Source organism: Acinonyx jubatus, chromosome D1 (genome assembly GCF_027475565.1).
Source record: "Acinonyx jubatus isolate Ajub_Pintada_27869175 chromosome D1, VMU_Ajub_asm_v1.0, whole genome shotgun sequence".
NCBI classification, from domain to species: domain Eukaryota; kingdom Metazoa; phylum Chordata; class Mammalia; order Carnivora; family Felidae; genus Acinonyx; species Acinonyx jubatus.
Window position 1 is genome coordinate 82,496,050 of NC_069390.1, and position 13,281 is coordinate 82,509,330.

Consider the following 13,281-nt stretch of genomic DNA (forward strand, 5'->3'; position numbering starts at 1 on the left):
TCTCTTTGGAATGTCCAGGGCACTGTGGGAGAGGGAGTTGAAGATGACACTCGGCAGCTGGACATGCCCTTCGACAAGGCAGCAGTGCCCACAGGTGGGGCCGCTCTGTTGGCCGGCGCCCAGGGACCCCCGTCTTCACCCTACATAGGTAGCTCCGTATCCCAGCAGGTACCCCTGCCCCCACCAGCTATCTCCCACTCCGGGGTGCCTGAAACCGAGGAGGGAGCCGCACCCTCCCCGCTCCCCAGCTCTGCCTCCCAGTCCCAGAGAACCGCCCCCCAACTGCCCAGCCCGGAAACAATCACCCTTTGAGAAAGGCTGCCAAGCTGGGCGCCAGGAACAGCCAGGATGGAGGCGGGGTGGGATGGGGGTGCAGGCAGCGGGTCTGGCGAGCTTTAACTCTAGAGAGCCGAGGTCGGGCTTGTCTCGGCCCCAGCCCGCAGCCCCTGCTCCAGCTCCTCAAGCTGGTGCTGTTGGGGCTGGGAAGGGCGAGTGTGTAGGGGGGCGAGGGGTGATACCAATCCCGGGAGGGGGGGTCGCCTCCTCCTCCTCGCGCCCCCCGCCTCAGCTGGCGAGGTTGGTACCGCCCATTAGCGGCGCGGGTCCCGCCAGCAGCTTGCGCGCTCTCGGGGGCGGGGGCAGGGGGAGTGGGGGTGGGGAACGAAGGGGTGGGGGCGGGGCGGCAGGCGCTGTCAGAGCCGCGGCTGCACCGGCGCATCCGCTGCCGCCGAGGGGACTCCGCGCTGGCCCTGTCGGCTCGGCTCCGGCCGCTCCGCGCCTCCCCCTCGCTGTCCCCAGGGCCTGGCTCCCTCGCCTCGCCCCCTCTCCGGTGCCCCGTGCCTCCCCCTCCCCGGCTCCCCCGCCCCTGTCTCCCTGCCTGCGCCCTCCCGCGCGCTCCCAGGCTCCGGCCGCCGCCTCGTTGAGCCCAGAAGGAGCCGCGCCGGGGCGGCGGGTGGGTGCGCGGACCCCGCGGCTATGAAGTGGCCCCCGGGGGCCCGGAGCCCGAGAGCCCCCGGGGAGGGAGGTGCGCGCGGCCCAGGGCAGCAGCCAAGGGGCGCCGGAGTCGGCGCGTAGGGGCCGCCGCCCGCCATGGACCGCGCCGGGGACGATCCGGACTCGCCGCCGCAGGTCAGTGCCCCCGCGCCCGCGAGAGCCACCGCCGCGCACAGAGCCCCTTTATGCGTCCCCATCAGTACCCATGCCATGTCCTCCTTGGGTGCGAGTGTGTCTGTGTGGTGTGTGTGTGTGTGTGTGTGTGTGTGTGTGTGCGTGCGTGCGAGAGCGCGCGCAGCGGGGGCAGCTGGAAAGCGGCCGGGAACGGGCCGGGGCTGGTAGGCACTGCTACCGAGGGGGCTGCGAAACAAAACCCGGGCGATGCCTGCCCTCCTCCGGTCGGCCTTAAGGGGAGAGTTGGTTCTCGGCAGCTTCTCACAACTGGCGCAGGCTTCTAGATCTTGGGTCCCTTTCCACCTCAGCAGGTGGTTCCTGGTGGCCCGGAGGAGTCAGGGGCCCGCACACCTGCCGCACCCCTGCTCCCCAAAGCCATCCCCAGTCGCTCTGAGGCTGCAGGCGCTGGCAAGTTAACTCTCTTCAGGGGACCCAGGCTCTGCAACTCTGCTGGGGAGACTGAAAGGTTGTGAGGTGGCAAGGATGACAAAGGGTCCTTGGGACCCTCATCGTAGCCAGGAGGAAGGAGGCATGACCAGCTTCACCACCCAGCCTCCTGCATCTGGGCTTAGGCCTGAGGTCCTGATCCCTCCAAAGGGAGGGATACAACTTCTGAAAAGGAGGCTGAGAGGTGAGGCAGGAAAGAATAGAGGAAGCCACAGGATCTAACAGTGCCAGGGAAAGGAGGTGACAGCCTGGTACCAGCAACTAAGGTCAAGAGAGACACCCCCTCCCCCCCACACATATAATACATCAATCAACAAACAGTCCTGACTACCTCCCCTTCCCCTGCCTCCACCCAGCCAGGCCTAGTGTCACCCATGCACTATTTTTAAAAAATTTTTTTAATGTTTATATTTATTTTTGAAACAGAGAGACAGAGCATCAGTCGGGGAGGGGCAGAGAGAGAGGGAAACACAGAATCCCAAGCAGGCTCCAGGCTCTGAGCTGTCAGCACAGAGCCTGATGCTGGGATCTAACTCATCAACCTCAAGATCATGATCTGAGTTGAAGTCGGAAGCTCAACCAGCTGAGCCACCCAGACTCCCCAGCCATGTACTATTTAGATGAATTCTAGTAGAAGCTGGAGCTAAGGGATTCCAGGGATTTCCAATTCACAGGACTCCAAAGGGGACCTCTGCTGACAGTTGCTAGCCCTATGCTGGTGGGGCAGCTCTGCCTGCATGGTTACCAGTCTGGATGGAGGACCCGTTGGGACCTGGTTGGGTTCTGTGGCATGCTCTGTAAAAGGATCAGGTGTGAGTGTCCTGTGCATAGCACTGTGAAGTTATTATGTGTTTGTGTGGAAACAGGGGGCACATAGCTTCTTAAGTTACTGGGGTTATGGGGGCAAGTGGCTTCACAAGACTGATGCTGTAGGGTTTTCTAAGATTTGTCTTTCTGTGCCTCATGTCTCCCTACCTCTGCCAATAGCCACCACAGAGATTGAGACATTTGCTCCCAGAACCTGCTTAACTGGTGACCATTATTGCCCTTACTGGACCAAATGACAAGACCCCCCTTCCTTCCTATGGAATGAAGACTCTTCCCATGAGACCCTCAAGGACACTGTCTACTCTGCCAAGTCCATCCCCAGCACCCCAAAGGTTCTAGAGTTGCACGCCATTTACTGCTTCCCCTTTTGGTGCGAGCAAGATGGCTCGCCAGCATTAATGGAAGAAGGAGGGTTAATGAATGTGTGCCCATTCAGCACAGGAGCCAAGTGGCTTGCTGTGCCCATTTCTCTACCTGTTCCTACATACTTGGAAATTACTCTATTTTTAGGCATGTTGGAAGCTTACATGTGCTGGATTGAATATGTGCATATAGGTTTCTGGATGAGCAGACACTAACTGGTCCACCTGAAGGATGGGGCAGGTAAATCACTGAGGTGGGACAGCTCCAGTGACAGGATTGGAGCCTGCAGTAGAGACCAGGGGTTGTAGAGGAAGATGCCAGTGGGGCTAGCCCAGTCCCCTGCCTCAGGCCTCTGGATAGACCTGGATTTTCCCATAGTAGTTTTTGAGCGGTGAGGGAAACAAGTTGGCTTTACTTCTTGTTGTGAAGCATAGGGTGAGGAGACAAGGCAGGAGCTTTGCAAGTGTGAGAAATGCAGTAGGGTGAGCTGCCTGGGAGTCAGGCTTAAGGGTAGGGGAACATGCTGGTTAAGTCTGGCTAGAAAAGAGAAATAGAAATGCCTGAGAGCTCCCATCTGCTGACACTGAAGGAGAAGCAAAGGCAGGGCTCAGGAAGAGAAGGAATCTGAGAGTCTGAGGCAGGCAGAGGAGTTAGCCTGAGACAACAGACAAAGACACAGAAGCACGCTCACAGAACAACAGGGCAGGGGGCCCAGAGGCAGAGGTCTGGCTTGCCTGGCAGTGCAGTTGGGGTTTGTCCAGTGCTCTCCCAAGCTCCAAGGTATCAGCACTCATTTGCCTGGGCAGGGGACTCCTCAGGGAATCAGAAGGACAGTCTCCTGAGGAATGCTCTTTCCATGGCTCTGATGAATGCAGGGGTGGTTCAGAGGGAGGCCCAAAAGGCAGAAAGGGGACTGGCTATTGGATCAAGAGTCTTCTGGAAGACCTTCTTGCTCAGGTCCATCCCCCAGTGCTGAGGGTTTCTCCCATCTTCTGGACCCTGCCCCTCCGCCCCTCCTGGTCCTGGGATGAAGTAGGGTAGGGAAGGGTGTCGACTCTGGGGAGACTGGCTCTGGGGAGAAGGAAAAAGAAAAACCTCTTTCATGACCCCCCAGGCTGCCAGACAAGAACTTTGGAGACCCTGCTGAAGAGCATTATGGGGAAAGGAATTAGTACAATGCAGAGCACAGGCTCTCAGCCAGGCCTGGGGGGCCCAGCTCTGTTCCCTCTATGACTAGTTGAGTGGACTGTGGGAAAAACTGAGCCCTCTAAGCCCTGGTTTCCTAAAAACCTGTAAATTGAGGAAGCCTCATCTCACCAGGCTGTCTTTAAGTGAAGTGCTAGATGGATATTAATTTATGTACTTATTTTATATAACCTCCTCCCCTATTCTTCCAGGATCTGGATGGCTCTAGGATTTGGAGTAGCAATTCTCTGGCTAGTTCTGAAACCAGTCACATTGGGATGGTTGTAGTCTCTCCACCCCCCATGCTGTTCCACCCCATCTGCTTTGCCACACCTCCAGACTCTGGGCCTTCCCCTGGCCCACCTGGGGCATGCCTGTGTTGCAAGGACACTCTAGGTGTCTCCTTGAAACAGCATCAACAATGTTTCGATGTCTCATTAGTAGTCAGTGTAATTGTTCCAATTTATCAGCCAATGCTCCCCTAAAACAATTTGTGTAACTTAGAAGAACTCTGGCTCTGTGACCTCCTATTATCCATGATGAAAGATGACAAGGTGGACAGAGATCACTCAAAATTCCATTCACTTCCACACACATTGACTGAGCACCTACTGTGTTCCAGGCTCTGGGCCAGTGCTGAGAACATAAGGCATCAAATAATCCAAAATCAGGGGTTTTTATTTAGCTTTTGGAAGGGTTATGTGGGTTGCTTTTTTTTTTTTTTTTTTTTTTTTGCAGCTACAGCAAATTTACTTTTCTAATGAGGTTCAGCCCCAGCCAATATTAAAATGAGTCTGTGCTCCCTGTGCGTACCAGCTGACAGCAGGGCAGGCAGCCTCCCAGCAAAGTGCCTGGCAGGGATTAGGGCTTTGCCACCGATAAGCCCAAAAGTGGAGAGTCTCAGTCTGGATCACCAAGAGTTGACTGGATTTAGGGATAAGCCTTGCCCACAGGGCTGCGGGTCTCACAGCTAAGTATTAGAGCCATGGGCAGGGCTTCTTTCTTCTTGTATGTGGGAAATGTGAGCTCTTATTATCTCTTTATGAAGGGAAGAAGCATGGAGGGAGCAGAGACAAGAAAGCAATATTGGGTATTAGGAGTGGAACTATAGTACCAGACCTGAGATTGGGTACCTGGTTCTGCCAGTCCTCTCTGGCTGGGCTCATGCCTTCTCCTCTCTCCTTCACTTCTGTCTTGCTTCCTTCCTTATGAGGCAGGTGGGCAATCTGGCCTCTGAGGCCACACGTCTCTTTAGGCTCAAGACTCTGTACTATTCATTTGACCGTTATTCAGAAACCTGCATAGCCCAACACTAGATGTAGGATGGGCTGCTTTCCCTCCCATAGTGGGCAATTCCTCATTCATAGCAGCCACATTTCAAGAGTTCAGTAGCCACATGTGGCTAATGGCTACCATACTGGACAGCACAGATACAGAACATTCCCAGCATCACAGAAAGTTCTACTGAAAGTGCCATTCTAGACTTGACATAGATGGTTTAGTGAGATGGCTAAGAGCATGGACTCTGGAGTCTGACTGGCTAAATTCAAATATTGCTCTGCTACTTAATAACTGTGTCTCCTTGGGATGTTACTTAACCTCTCTGTGCCTCAGATTTATCATCTCAAAAATGGGAATAATACTAGGAGATTTATGAGGACAGAGCAAGTCATTACAGTTAATCATGGTGATCACCCAGAACATGCAATAGTAAGTGCTTTGCCTAGCAATTTCTATTCATTTATTTAACAATTCACTTAATAAACACTGAACAGCTTACTTTATGCCTGGCATGATGCCAGGTGCTGGGTCTGTCAGTGGTCAGCATGTGACCTTGCTTCCTAAGCCTCAGGCTCCTCACCTGTGATGGGAATGTAGCCCAATAATAGCCCCTGCACCACACCCCTGAGGCGATACAATGAGATGAGGAATATGTCTTCCTTTGTCCATGACACTTCCAGATAAACAGGAGCTAACATTTTTGGAAGTGGATGCACCTGAAATTCTCTTTTTATTGGAACCACTCTCACCAAAAAGCATTTCCTAAGCCCCCAGAGGTTCAAAATGAGCAAATGAGGCCCCAGCTGCCTCCAGCATCATGCTGAGTGAGGATGGAGCAGGAGACTTAAGGGGCTCTTGCCTGGGCTCAACCCCACCCTCGTCCTGAGGGAAAGAAAGCTAGGAGGCCACTGTCCTGAGCTCAACAGAGGGAAGCAGCAAGGAGGGAGAAGGGCCCTTGGCCTGACAGGATGAGGTGATCAGCTGGCTAACCCAGGGACACAGCTATGTCAGCAGCTCACTATGTAATAGAATCTCATGGAACTTCATCTTCCTCATCTAAAATATGAGGAGTGGGAGCCATATGAACATTGCCCTACCTGAATTATACCATTTACCTTGGTAGAGGAAATGGGTCTGAGAATCAAGAATTTGCCATCCATAGCCACATAGTATCAGATAAACACTGAAAACTATCTAGCCTGCAGGGCTTTGCCCAGAATTTGGATTCTGTGATTCTTGGTTGCTTCCTTCTTTTTATAGATAAGGAAACTAATGCCCAGAGAGGTTCCTGGCTTATCTCAGGTCACACAGCATGGTAGTGCCTTATCCTAGACCATGACCTAAGTCTCCCAGCTCCCTGCTTCTCCCTCTCTGTCAGCCGCCTGCCCTCTTATCAAGACAGAGATGCACATCAGGGCAGCAGGAACAGCCTCAGGCTGGGGCTAAGAGGCCAGCACTTGAGACACCAAGGCCCCTTTCACACAGGCTGGGATGAGTCTTCTCTCTCCTCCTCTGACACATGGCCCGGGAAGACTAACCAAGCTATCTCTGACAGACCCCAGGGAAGGTCAGATCTTTCAGACCACAGGCAACACATTAAAAATACATACAAAACTTTAATTAAATCACTGAACCATTATCCCGGTATTGTGTCCATGCACACTCTAACCAAAGGAATAAGGTCAGCCTGGAAATCATCAGGCTGAGTGAGCCACCAGGGGCCCTTGATATCTTGAGACTGAGGTTGTCTCAGCCCAGACCTAAAGCACTCAGGGTTCCCAGTGGTTGATTGAGGGTTTCCTCAGGGATGTCTTCTGAAGCCTGAGGAGATCTGGGCATGCTCCTCAGCCCACCTCCCCCATCACCAGCATCCTGATGCCCTTGGAAATAGGTACGTGCAGACTCCCAGAGATGTTAGTGACCTGTCCCCTGGGAGGCAAAGTTAATGGAATAATGCATCCAGGCCAAATAGGCCGCATGATGGACTTCAAGGAGGTGCCTCTTCCCTTTGGCCATCCTGGGCATATATTTGTTTCCCCCACTCAGTACCCTGTGCTCTCTTCTCTACCCTCTTAGTGCATGGAGCACGGACCAAGGACAACCCCTTGTTCCAAAAGAGTGACTGGCCAGAACTCACACCAGGATCCAGGAGCCTCATTTCTGGGCAGCAGGTTGTCCATGCCACCAGCCTGTTTAGGTTGACGTACAGCCTCTGGACATGTTATTTTCTTTTTCTGCCAGCGTTTCTGAACTTAAGCTGAAGTATTACTAGCCTAACTCATCACTTGTTGATACTAACTTCTTCTCCCACTCATAAATCTCTCTCTGGAAACAAATGCCCCAACTGCTCCATCTCTGTCCCTTCCCAAGCCCCATGACTGGGTGACACAGCAAGCTGCCATGAGTGTATGAGGATGTGTGTGTGTGTGTGTGCATGCATGTGTGAGCATGTGTGTGCATTCATGTGTGTCCGTGTATGTGTGCACACACTCTTCCACTACATCTTGCTCACTCCTAGCAGCACATCTGGAACCTCTGGGGGGTGCCCTGTGTATGTGTACACACAGCAGTGCTCCCCAGTGACAGCCAGCAGGAAGGTGTACCCAGCAGCCCCACTTGGTACTACACACAGGTGCCCACTCCAGCCCTGATGCCATGAAAGCCCCCAGCCCTGCCATCCCCTCACCCTGCCTAGTGTGCAGGCCCTAAGGGACGTGTCATTGTTGACAGATCTAACCAGACCTCTGGATAACCAGTTCTTTTTTGTGTGTGTACTACACACACACACACACACACACACACACACACACACACACACACACCATCTACCATCTTAACCATTTCTCAGAGTTCAGTGGTATTAAGTACATTCACATTGCCATGCAACCATCTATCTCCAGAACTTTTTCATCTTGAAAATTGGAAACTATACTCATTAAACAACATCTTTCCACTTCTCCTTCCCTTGGCCCAGGTAACCACTGTTCTGCCTTCTGTTTCTGAGTCCGACTACTCTAGATACCTAATGTAAGTGGGGTCATCCAGTATTTGTCCTTCTGTGCCTGGCATCTTTCACTTAGCATAATGTCCTCAAGGTTCATCCATATTGCAGCATGGGTCAGGATTTCCTTCCTTTCTTAGGCTGAATAATATTCCATTGTATATGTCAACTGCATTTTATTCAGTCATCCAGTTGACAGGTTCTTTGATGCCAGGCCATGGAGCAAAAAGTTCTCAGTAATGGTGGTTCTCCCCACTTGACCTTCTCATTTAGGGGGTGTCTCAGTATAAGGGTCCAGCAGAGACCTCTATGCTCTGAGTTAACCTACATGCCAGGTAGCATAGGAGCACAGAAAAGAAGCCCCATTTTATTTGAAGAGAATGGTATCTTTTTGGGATCTCCGGTTGCTCCCTTCACTGCCCATTGACAACTGAGCATCCTTGATGCCTACCCCTGTGTGGCATTCCCCAGGAGAAGTGCACCTGGCCCAGTCCTTGAAGGTTAAACAGGAGCTCAGTGCACTGAGGAATAATGAGGAGAAAAACATTCTAGGCAGAGGTACCTGCCAGTGAAGGGATGCCAAAATCCTGTCCCAAACCCCTCCCTACATGCCACCTTCTCAGGACCCTGAGAGAGAAATCTTCCCTGTACACCCAGAGCTCTTCCCTGGGGGCAGGAGCCCTTGGTGACCTCAGAGAGCTCCTGTGTATGTGGCAAGCCTACCTTAGCACATGGCTTTGTGCTGTTAAGGCTCCATCTTTATGATCCATAGCCACCCTGCTGCTAGCTATATAATACACAGTCGGTAAAACATATAGATAATGTCAGCATAATCTACCATCTGGGGGACTGAGATTTAGGGATCCTCCATTCATCACATTCACGCCTGCCTGCTCACAGGGGGAACACACACTGTCCACTCTGGACTCCCAGGCCTTCTGAGGCTGGGCTCCCCGTACCCAACCACCTTCAACACCTTTCCTTAACTATTCCTCATCCAGTCAACAGGGTTAGCTGATACCAGGAGGGATCTAAAGGATAAGGTACAAGTAAGAGAGAAAGTTGGGCAGCCTCCGAGGTGGAAGATGAAGCTTTCCAGGCACCCGGCCTGCTTCCAGGGGAGAAAAGCCAGGGAATGAGGGGGCCCATAGGTGCATGGCCCTAGACCCCTGCTGATGGCCAACTGTCAGCCCCAATGCTGTGAGAGTCTCCATTCTCTGAGAGCTCTGGAAGCAGGAAAAGAGAAGAGGGGGCACCTGACCTTCCAACATCCCCAGTCCTTGCCTAAGTGTGTGTCTCAGGGGATTGGGCAGAAACATGGAACTGATGTTGGGAGGCAGCACCAGGAGGTGTCCCAATACCAGGACAGGCCCTGGCCATCTACCCATAGCACAGCCTCTCAGTTCTGAGCTTAGCTTCCAAATCTGTGAAAGAGGAGCAAGGAAAGAAGTGCCTTCCCAAGGGAGCTGTGCAGAAAGGCAGCCATGGGCAACTGTATGTGAAAGAGCTTATAAACTCTGTAGTGGGCTGGAGGTGACCTGGAGGTCAGCACGGGGCTAGAGGGGCCAGGGCCAGGGCGCCAGGTTTCCAGGACATGGCCTCTCTGTGTGTGTGGCAAGTCTGCCTTCTCCAGGCCACTGCACACTTGCACCTTTGTTTATCACACTGCTGCATGCCAATGTGCCTGCTTATTGTGGAGTCCAGTCTCAGCACAGCCTTGTCCATGGAGGGAGGAATCTGCTAGAAAAGCTGCCCCAGAGGCTGGTCAGTGCTCACCTCTCTCTTCCCCTTCTTTTTCAGGCTCTTGAATTCAGCTGAATCTTAAAACAAGGTGGTGGTGGTGGTTATAATTACTCTTTTACTTTACATTATCTGACATTTTTAGTGTTAATTGTATGCAGGCCCCATGCTAGATTTTTCCATGGATTCCTTCATCTGATCCCAAAAATAGCCCAGTAAGAGTTACAGATAAGAAAACTGAGTCACAGGGGTATTGGTGCAGCTTCTGCTTTGTGTCAGGGCCTGGATTCTGTGGTGGGATCCAGAGGTACTTAAGTAAGACCTGGTGCCCCCAGGGGAACCCATGGCCTAGAAGCTGGAGACAAACATGAAAAACAACAAGTGCACAGAAGGTTACAGGGCTGAACCTTCACTGCATGGACACTGAGTGCTCAGGCCTGGAGAAGAGCATGGCTGGGGAAGGCTTCAAAGAAGGAAGGGCAGCCTGAGGGCATAGAGCTCAGGATGGTCTCACCTAGTCAGCACCCTCACCCAGAACTATGTAGACATCAGCTCCAAGAGAAACCGAGACAGACAGCAGCCTGAACGACATGAGGGTGGGAAAGATGGTGCTATGGGGACAGACTAGCATTGGCTGCTTTCACCCTCCCTGGAAGGTGTCTGAATGCCAGCATCACCCACAGTCTGAGAGGCTCTGCATGGCTATCCCAGTCCACCCTCACCATCGACCCTCAGGTTACCTGGCCTGCTTGGTTCCAGTCCCTAGGCCCTGGTCACATGCCCTGCCTGCTGGTCTGCAGGGATCTAATGGATGCCAAGTCAGTCACCATGTCCTGTGCCAGGCTCCATAATGTGGACCCTCATTGCAACAAGTGCTTCGCATCCACTGAGGCCAGCACTGGGCTTGTTTCATCCTCCCTGGGCCACCTCTGTAATTGAGGGCCAATGAGATGAGAGCTGTGCCCTCCCAGCTCCCAAAGCCCAGGATGCTAGGGTACCATGGTCTTTCTGGGTTCCAGACTGTTCTCTAACCTCAGCCTCAGCAGGGAGCAGACCATCCCCACTGCTGCTGCTAGGCTGGCAGAAAAGGAGGGTCATACCTGTGTGGTTCTTGACCGCTATTCCACTAGCAACTGATGATTTGCTTGTCTTGTCCCACTAGCCCCTACTGTTCATCTTGTATTGGAATCTGCTGAGCCCTCCACTCCTATTGCCCTCATCCCCACTCAAGCAGGTACCTGTGGTGGCGTGACCCCATGAGTGTGTGCCACTTGGAGGCAAGGCCCCACCACACGTCCTGAGCTTCTCTGCACCTCTCACAGAGCTCACTAAGTATTGCGGCAAGCTGGGCAGGAAAGGCTCACAAGCATTTTTCTGTAACCATACGTGGAATCCAAGGCTGGACAGTATCCTGGTGCAACCTCGACTTGTGCCAGGGTGATATGCATTGCCAGTTCTGCACCCCTGTCTCCAAGAGGGTGAGGTGAGGACAGGGCAGGCAGAGGATATGGGGAGGTGTCCTAGCAACTGTGAGTGAGAACTCCAGTGCTCCCACAGCTCATGATGCAGAGGACAGAGGAGCTGTTCTGGATTTGCTCACAGAACAAAGCAAGTATGTTGATTTGTGCTTCATGCAGGAGCAAAGATCCAATTCTGGGAGTTGGCAGAATCAGGAGAAGCACTGGGTCCAAACTTGGCACTCATACGCATAGCTGGGCACCACATACTGAGTGTTAGCAGGCTCCAGTTAAGGGGACCACTGCCCACTGTGCCCAGAACAGTCCCTGAGCATGTCTATTCCTGATGCATTGACTCCTGTTGTTTTATCACTTCAGCATGGTCTGGAGGGCCCTGTTTTTGGTAATAAAATACATGGTCACACCCACTCTGATGGACAGGGTCAAGGGAGGTGACTTAAGCACAGATGCCCAGTATAGGCATGCAGGCCAGGAGGAGGAGCCCTAGTTTCCACTGAGCCCAGTGAAGAGGTGAGAGCATGTCCCTGGAAGGCAGCCAGCAGTGAGCTTGGACCAGGAGAGGTGTCACAGCTGCGCTGCCTGGCCCCTGTGAGGGTCACTTCCACCTAGGGAGCAGGTCTCAGACAGACATGAGGCTGAGCCGCTGTCTCACTGGACCCAGGATGCCTGGACACTCAATGCCCTGTGCCTCAGTTTTCTTCATCTGTAAAACATCAATAAAACTTTGGAATTACAAGGATTTATTGATTAAATGAGATCACCAGTATGAAATCATTTGGGAAGTTACAGGTCCCTATCGGGATGAGTCATTTTATCAGTAGTTTTTAGGGGAGGCTGCCCCCTACCCACAGCACCACAAAGAAGGTAAATTGGCCTGTCCACCTCTATGTTCTAGGATCTGGGGCCATTGGATGCCAAGGGCACACAAGGTAATCCGTCCTTTGAACAGAGACCCAATCATGGGATTCTCCAGAAGGACTCAGAAGCAATAACCAAACCCAGCCAAGAGTGTGTGTACATGTGCCCATGAACACATGTGCATTCATTCAGATGGTGTGCTGGCCATGAGCACAGTTCTACATTCAGGTGTGTGTGTGAAATAACTTGCTGCCCTGTTAAATCACTCTGAAGGGGTGCTGTGTAGTTAGCTGACACAGCCTTGGTGACTTGTCAGAATGGAAGACTCAGTCCGGCCATTCTCCTGAGTGAAATTACAAATTCAGGAGGATGGGGAGCAGGGTATCTCAGTCACCTTTACCAGGCTGACATCTTCCCCAGTCAGTTTACAGAGGGTGGTAAGAGGTGAGAGGCCACAAACACCAAATTGATACTCAGACTATCACAGGATAAGGAGCTGTGACAGCCAGCAGGGTCAGGTACACACGTACCATGCTGGGTGATGGCAGAGGTCTGGCAAAGAGGGACAGCAGGGGTCAGAGGCCAAGGTGAAGAAGCAAGGTTGCAGGTGGAAGGAAATAAGGGAGATGCTAGCTTGTGAGAGCCAGGCCTTGCTTGCTCTTTGGGCATCTTGACTCTAAATTGAGACCTCTTCTCTTGGGGCTGGCTCAGACACTGGCCCTAGATGGGAATGGGCAATTACCATCTGAATGAACCAAGTAGGTCTTCTAGCTACCAGAACTTCCCCAAGTAGTGCAGGGAGAGGAGAAGGCTCTGGATGGTAGAGGCCAGAGACTGCTGTGGACAGAAAGTGGATAGGAAATAGAAGAGGGTGCAGCTAGAGCAGTGGACTGGGCCACATGGCAAAGAGCCTTGAATGCCAAGCTAAGTAAG

General features: G+C 52.7%; 1 protein-coding gene across 2 annotated transcripts in view; it reads left to right on the forward strand.

Moving 5' to 3' along the window:
• The first annotated feature begins 449 nt into the window (after positions 1-449).
• The window catches only part of B3GAT1 (beta-1,3-glucuronyltransferase 1), a 30,745-nt gene continuing 17,913 nt past the window's right edge, over positions 450-13,281 (forward strand). The window contains exon 1 of one of the 2 annotated variants that reach the window (XM_015072464.3): positions 450-1,128. The gene's annotated coding sequence lies outside the window, so the exon portion shown is untranslated. The remainder of the gene's footprint in view (positions 1,129-13,281) is intronic. The other variant, XM_015072465.3, reaches the window with a different exon arrangement.